This window comes from Equus caballus, unplaced genomic scaffold, assembly GCF_041296265.1.
Source record: "Equus caballus isolate H_3958 breed thoroughbred unplaced genomic scaffold, TB-T2T haplotype1-0000016, whole genome shotgun sequence".
Taxonomy (NCBI): domain Eukaryota; kingdom Metazoa; phylum Chordata; class Mammalia; order Perissodactyla; family Equidae; genus Equus; species Equus caballus.
In genome coordinates, this window is record NW_027222391.1 from 8,553,411 (window position 1) to 8,562,330 (window position 8,920).

Below are 8,920 nucleotides of genomic sequence, written 5' to 3' on the forward strand. Positions count from 1 at the left end.
TTTGTCATTTTGGTTAAATGGAAAATTAAATATTAATTTTTAGGATAATCTGTGATCTTACTTAGGCTAGTGTTCTAAAACCACTTTGATATTTTTGACAAACTTCCCCAAATCAAATTCAAAATGAAGTGTTTTTTAATCTCTAAGTAAGTTTGGGATTTTTCAGAGGATCCCTGGAACATCTCTAAAGATTTTTTTTCTCTTTCCCTATAAAAAGAGGGTTGTTGAGTGACATCAGGAACATAGTGGAGTGAGCTATTCCCTTTGTCTCTCCCCATTTTGAACCACAACTAAATGGACACTCACTGACCAATGGAGGAAGCCCACACAGCATAACAGGTCAACTGAGAGACACAAGCAGTTGTACATCTGAGGGCAGATAGACTGGCCCCCTGGGAAGCAGTGGAGCTAGATGAGCTCTCCCTGCTCTCCCCTGGTAGTCCTCTGCATACACATATATGATTTCCATCCTGGCCCAAACACACCAAAAGTGGAAACATGCAAGGGGGTGATTGAAGGAGGAGTCAACAGCAGCCCTTAGCCCACTCATGATCACTTTCCTGGGTGTTGGGAGCCCACCATGCATTTGTGGCACAAAGGAGCAGGCTTAGCTCAGTCCCAGTTAGGAAACCCTGCACAACACACACAGCAGCCCGGGACTGCAAGCAGAGGCTACAGCAGATCTACTCACAGGGGCAGGAACACTCCAGGCCAGTGCCAGTGTCCATAGTGCTTCTGGGCCACAAAAAAGGAAACATGTCAGGGGAAGCTGTGGGAAGAAGCAGAAGCAGCCCTTAGCCCACTTGTGCTGACTTTCCTGCTGGGGAAGGAGAGCCCACTGTGCACCTGTGATGCAAAGGAGTGGCCCAAGCTCAGTCCAGCTAGGAAGCCCTGCCTGCCAAACATAGTCCACACAACAACCTGAATGCACTCCAGGTAGGGGCAAGTGCCCATATTACCCCCACAGCTTGCAGCAAGTGAGGGGGGGGCCTGAAACTCTGCTCCCGCTTCCCCCTATTGGTGACAGGTGGAATATGCAATCTGATACAACCAAAAATGCCCTGACAAAAGATTAGTTCCTCAAACAACATGAGAAACTGTAGCAATAATACAGACAAGAAGGAAAATTACAATTCTCCAGAAAGCAACACTGAAAACACAGAAATTTACAACCGAAATGATAGAGAATTCAAACTACCTGTCATAAAGGAGCTTAATGAGTTGCAAGAGAACTTGGAAAGACAATTAAATGAGCTCAGACATAAAATGTGGGCTGGCCCGGTTCCACAGTTAGGTGTGCACATTCTGCTTTGGCGGCCTGGGGGTGACAGGTTCAGATCCCAGGTGCAGAGATGGCACCATTTTGCATGCCATGCTGTGGTAGGCACCCCAGATATAAAGCAGAAGGAGATGGGCATGGATGTTAGCTCAGAGCCAGTTTTCCTCAGAAAAAGAGGAGCATCACCAGCAGTTAGCTCAGGGATAATCTTCCTAAAAAAGAAAGAAATAAAATGACTCTTTTCACCAATGAGATTGAAACTATAAAAAAAAAACCAAGCAGATATCCTGGATATAAAAAATACAAATAACAAAAAGTAATCTAGAATCCTTAAGAAATATAGCTGACGTTATGGAGGAAAGAATTAGTGATTTTGAAGATAAAAAATATAGATATTCTACAGATGAAGTAGTAGACAGTAAGATATTTTTAAAAAATAAGGAATTAGGGGCTGGCCCCGAGGCAGAGTGCTTAAGTTCTCACGCTCTGCTGCAGGTGGCCCAACGCTTCATTGGTTTGAATGCTGGGCACGGCCATGGCACTGCTCATCAAACCACACTGAGGCAGCGTCCCACATGCCACAACTAGAAGGACCCACAACAAAGAATATACAACTATGTACTGGGGGGCTTTGGGGAGAAAAAGGAAAAGAATAAAATCTTCAAAAAAAAAGAAGGAATTATTTGAGAAATATCCAACACAATTAGGAATAGAAACATAAAGACTATAGGTATTCCAGAGGGAGGAGAGAGGGCTTGTCCAAAGAAATAAAAGCTGAGAACTCCCCAAACCTGGGGGAAGTTCCAGATTTACAATTACAGGAAGCCAATATAACACCTAATTACATCAATGTTAAAAGACCTTCTCTGAGGCATATAATAGTAAAAACGACAAAAGCCAATGACAAAAAATAAAGAGTAAGAGCAGCAAAGCAGAAGAAAATAATCTGCAAAGGAAACCCTATCATGCTTATCATGCTTTCAGCAGATTTCTCAGCAGAAACTCTAAAGCCTAGGAGAGAATGGAATGATATATTCAAAATACTGAAATACAAAAACAAACTTTTAGCCAATAATATTCTATCCAGTGAAACTTTCCTTTGGATACGATGTAGAAATAAAAGCTTTCCCAGATAAACCAAAGCCGAGGGAGTTCATCACCACTAGACCTCCCTTACAAGAAATAATTAAAGATTCCCTCACACTAGAAACAAAAATGGAAAGGTCTACATAGCTCTAAGCAAGCACATAAATGGACAGACATAATAAGAAAATAGCAGCTTTGTATCAGAAGAGGGAGGCAAAGTCTAAACTATAACTTAAAAGATAAAGAGAAAGAAAGCATCAAAAGTAATGATAAACACTTCAACTTAATCACAAACTAACAACATTTAAAACAGGGCAATTTGTAACAGCAATAACTCAGAATGGAGAGGAAAAGTAAGGAATCTGCTTAGGTTAATGGAGATAAGGGGCTATGAGAAAATGGACTATCTCATCTATGAGATATTCTTTTGTTGAGGAAGATTAGCCCTGACCTAACATCTTCTGCCAATCCTAATCTTCTTGCCGAGGAAGGCTGGCCCTGAGCCAACATCTGGTGCCCATCATCCTCTACTTTATATGTGGAATGATTACCACAGCATGGCCTGGCAAACAGTGCCATGTCGACACCTGGGATCAGAACTGGCAAACCCTGGGCCACTGAAGCAGAACGTGTGCACTTAACTTATGTGCCACTGGGCTAGCCCCATCTACAAGATATTTATACAATCCTCATGGTAACCACTAAATAAATATCAGAGCAGAGCCACAATTCAAAAAATGAGAGAAAATCTTTCAAAGAAGATTTAATACTTATTCTTCTCAAACTATTGCAAAACATTGATGAAGATGGAAGATGTCCTAATTCATTCTACAAGGCCAACATTACCCTGATACCAAAACCAGATGAGGACCACACAAAGAAGGAAAACTATAGGCCAATATCACTGATGAACATAGATGCAAAAGTTCTCACCAAATATTGGCAAACTGAATACAGCAATACATTGAAATGATTGTACACCATGATCAAGTGGGATTTATTCCAGGGATGCAAAGATGGTTCTATATCCACACATCAATCAATATGATACACCTTAACATTAACAGAATGAGAAATAGGAAACACTTGCTCATCTCAATAGATGCAGAAAAAGCATTTGACGTTTCAACATCCATTTATGATGAAAACTCTCCCTAAAATGGACATAGAAGGAAAGTACCTCAACATAATAAAGGCTATATGTGGAAAACCCACAGCTAACATCATACTTAATGGTGAAAAACTGAAAGCCACCCTTCTGAGAACAGGAGCAAGACAAGGATTCCCACTCTCACCATTTGTATTCAACATAGAAATGGAGGTTTCAGCCAGAGAAATTAGGCAAGAGAAAGAAATAAAAGGAATCTCAACTGGACAAGAAGAAGTGAAACTCTTGCTGTTTGCAGATGACATGATTCTGTAGATAGAAAAACCTAAAGAACTAAGAAAATTATTACAAATAACCCACAACTACAGCAAAGTTTCAGAGTAAAAAAATCCATTAAAAAATCAGTTACATTTCTATACCCTAACAATGAACTAGCAGAAAGAGAAATCAAGAATACAATCCAAGTGTCAATCACAACAAAAAGAGTAAAATATCTAGGAATAAACTTAACCAAAGAGGTGAAAGACCTGTACACTGAAACCAAAAAGACAACATTGAAAGGGATTGAAGAAGACATAAAGAAATGGAAAGGTATTCCATGTTCATGGCTTAGAAGAACAAACATAGTTAAAATGCCCATACTACCAGAGGCAATGTAGAGATTCAGTGCAATCCCAATGAGAATCCCAATGACACTCTTCAGATAAATAGAACAAAGAATCATGAAAATTATGTGGAACAACAAAAGATCCAAAATAGCCAAACCAACCCTGAGAAAAAATAAATTTGGAGGTATCACATACATACTACAAAGCTATAGTAATAAAAACAACATGGTACTGGTACAAAAACAGGTGCACAGATCAAAGGAACAGAATTGAAAACCAAGAAATTAAACCACACATCTACGGACAGCAAATCTTTGACAAAGGTGTCAAGAACATACAATGGAGAAAGGAAAGTCTCTTCAGTAAATGGTTTTGAGGAAACTGGACAGCACGTGCAAAATAACGAAAATAGACAATTATCTTGCACCATACACAAAAATTAACTCAAAGTGGATTAAAGATTTGAATGTAAGGCCTGAAACCATAAAACTCCTAGAAGAAAATACAGGCAGCATGCACTTTGACATTGGTCTTAGCAACATCTTTTCAAATAGCATGTCTACTCAGGAAAGGGAAACAAAAGAAAAAGTTAATTAATGGGATTAAATCATACTAAAAAGTTTCTGAAAAGCAAAGTAAATCATGAACACAATCAAAAGACAACTCACCAATTTGGAGAAAATATTTTCAAATCACTATCCAACAAGTGGTTGATCTCCAAAACACATAAAGATCTCATGCTACTCACCGAAAACAACAAAAACCCAATCAAAAAATCAGCAAAGATATGAACATACTTTTTCCCAAAGATATACAGATGGCCAACGAACACATGATATAATGCTCAACATCACTAGTTATTAGGGAAATGCAAATCAAAACTACAATGAGATATCACCTTACCCCAGTCAGAATGGCTCTAATTAACCAGACAAAAAACAATGAATGTTGGAGAAGATGTGGAGTAAAGGAGGCCCTCATATACTGCTGGTGGGAATGCAAACTGTTGCAGCCACTATGGAAAATAGTATGGAGATTTCTCAAAAAATTAAAAATAGAAACAACATATGATCCAGCTACCCAATTACTGGGTATTTATACAAAGAACTTTAAATTAGTGACACCAAAGGATTTAGGTACCCCTATGTTCATTGATGCATTATTCACAATAACCAAGATGTGGAAGAAAACACAAGTGTCCTTCCACAAATGAATGGATAATGAAGATATGGTACATATATATAATGGGATACTACTCAGCCATAAAAAGATGAAATTGTCCCATTTGCAACAACATGAATGGAATTTGAGGGTGTGATATTAAGCAAAATATGCCAGACAGAGAAAAACAATTACTGCATGATTTCACTCATATGTGGGAGATAGCAAACAGATAGATAAAGAGAACAAATTAGTGGCGGGGGGGGGAAGGGGATTAGGAGGTGGCTGAAAGAGATAAATTGGCACATATGTATGGTGATGGATAAAAATTAGACCACTAGGGATGAGCATCACAAAATGTATTCAGAAATTGATAAATAGTAATGTACACTCAAAACTACACAAGGTTATAAACCATTATAATCTCAATAAAATTACTTGGAAAAAAAAGACTGCAGAAATAAAAAAATGGAGACGTGAAAAGAAAAGGAAAAGAGTATTATTAAACTAATTAGGCTTAAGCGGTATCTTAAATTATAAGGGAAGTATTTTCCAATAAATGATAACTTTAAGCCTTTTCGTTGTTGTTACATTTGTATAAGTATGTGTCATGAATTCCAGAAATTATGTGTAATTCTTGAAAGTCTAATATGCCCTGGTATAAAATGTTGTCTGTTATCAATATTGAGGCTCACACTAAAAGGAGTAAATTTAAATATCAGAAAAGTGACTTAGCTGATTTTCATGCAAAAACAGCCACAACAGAATCTATACAGGTTATGGCACGTGGATGAAGTCCATTCTGCTTCTGCAAAAAATAAAACAAGATAAAATAAATGGCCCTCATCATATTTTACCATCCTGACATCCTTGTAACATGGCAACAGTCTGCTTTTTTTTTTTTTTTTTTTTGCAACAGAGAATTTGAGATGAATGAAGAATGGCTGTAAAGTAAATAGTTGGGGCTCTGGGAAACCCAAGCCAGCCACTTGGTTCTTCCTGGATCACTGGCAAACCCTATTTTTGGTTTTTAGATTCCTTCACTGATTATAGGAAAAACTATTTATCTCCCCAGTGACCTCAGAACTCTTCTGTCTGGGTTCTTTGAGCACCTACACCTGGAATTAACCCAATTGCCACTTACTCTGGGATATCAATTTGTTTTTGTTATTGTATATGTTTTCTGCATGGGTGAAGCTTCCCTTGCCATAAAGCTTAAGCCCTTATGGAGGCAAAGAAAACTGTTGGAAAATGTGTTTCTCAACTGGGGTATGCTCTCCACAATCTCCAGTGATCAAGACACCTGTTTCACTGAGAAAATCATATAAGCCTTAACAAAAACCTTGCCAATTTCTTGAAAGTTTCACTGTTTCTATCAGCATCAATATTCAGACAAAGGGCAGAGGACTGTGATGAAAATTTGATGGTTTCATAAAAACTGCTGACAAAGTTTAAAGTCTTGGAAACTTATTATATTACCAAGGCTTTTACTGAATGCCATATTTGAGAGAGAATGTGCACAGACTCAGATATGACCAGACAGCTTTAAGGAATCAAGATTGACTTTATCGAGCCAATAAAGCCCTTGGAAATAGCTTGATATCTTACTTATAAGGTTTCCAGCAGCCTTACCAGGTGAGTAAGGGAGGTCACTCTTGGCAGGTGCAGGAATCTCAGGATTCCTTTTGATGCAAATGTAAGTTTTCCTTTCTCTCAAATACCTAGAAATGTGATTTCTGGGTCATACGATGACTATATGTTTACTTCTAAAGGAACCTTACCAAATCTTTCAGATTTGTTGTAGCATTTTTCCATTACTGTCAGCAATGTGTGAAATTTTCAGTTATAGTAGAACTTCATCGTTATTTGGCACCATTTGTGTACTTTACTTTAAGTTAGTTCTCTCATGTTACCTTAAATTTGCATCCCCATAAGGATTATTGATATTGAAGATCTTCATGTGCTTATTTACAATTGGTTTATCATCTTAATGAAGTATCTGTCCACTTTTTAATTGTTGATTATTTTCTTCCTTTTGAGTCCTGAGTAAATTTTGGAGTTTTTTTGCTGAGGAAGATTTACCCCAAGCTAACATCTTTTGCAACACTTCCTCTATTTTGCTTGAGGAAGATTAGCCCGGAGTTATCATCTATGCCAATCATCTTCTTCTTCTTCTTCTTTTTGTGGAAGATTACCCCTGAGCTTACATCTGCTGCCAATCCTCCTCTTTTTGCTGAGGAAAACTGGCCCTGAGCTAACATCCATGCCCATCATCCTCCACTTTATATGTGGGATGCCTACCACAGCATGGCTTGCCAAGTGGTACCATGTTTGTACCAAGGATCTTAACAAGTGAACCCTGGGCTGCTGAAGCAGAACATGCACACTTAACCACTGTGCCACTGGGCCGGCCCCTGTGCCAATCGTCTTTTATTTTGTATGTAGGAATCCTCCACAGCATAGCAGACAGACAGTGTAGGTCTGTGCCTGGTATCCAAACTCAGGCTGCCAAACTCAGGCTGCACTGAGCTTAAGCACTAGGTGATGATCCTGGCCGCCTGAGCAATTTTTATATCTTCTTAATATGAATCCATTGTCAGAAGGTGATTTTCAAATATGTTCTTCCATTGTATCTTGTACTTTCATTGTCTAATCGTTTTCTTTCACAGGGATTTATTTCTTTATTTCTTTGTAGGTTGGTTTGTTTATTTTTATTAACTTTACACTTTAGAATACTTTCAGGTTCACACAAAATTGAGGGAATGGTACAGAGTTTTCCAATATAATCCATGATCTCATAGATGTTTAGCCTCTCCTATTATCAACATCCCCCACCAGAGTAGTACATTTGTTAAAATTGATAAACTTATATTGACACATCATAATCACTCAAAGCCTGTATTTTACTTTGGATTTCACTGCAGCTATTGTATCCATAATTATACTATCTCCACATTTACGACACCCCTAGCCCCTTGTAACCATCATTCTACTCTCTATTTCAGCACATAAGGCTACTTTTAATTCCATCGTGGTGATATCATGCAGTATTCCTTGTTTTTTCCTTACTTATATCACTTAGATGAATGAACAGGTAAAGAAAAATTACATATATACATATGTAATATATATGTAATATATATGCATACATTTATGTATGTAAATAAATATATATGCAATATATATGTAATATATAACACATATGTGTAATATATATGTTTGGGTATTTGAATATCAATTCAAATACATAATACTGTAATGAAAATGTGTTTTCAACTTTACGTCAAACAATTTTTTGGTGTTGCAAATGGCAGAATTTCCTCCTTTTTCATATTATATGATTGGATATTGTTCAGACATGAAAAAGAAGAAAAACTTCTGGCATTTACAACAAAAATAATTGTTTCACAGAATCTATGGAAACAGGTTTGCAATAGTATTATTTATCTGAATGGAAATAGAAATTATCTAAATTCAAATTGAAGAAAAATTAAACAAACTAATTAGACAATACACTGATCTACAGGAAATAAAAGATATACTTAATAACATATCATGATACAAAGAAGTTATTACTGCACAATTTGAAGTAAGAACCATAGGATCCCACATCTATGCTTATACACGAATACATAAATAATATCAAAATTGACATGACAATATCTGTATTTATAAATG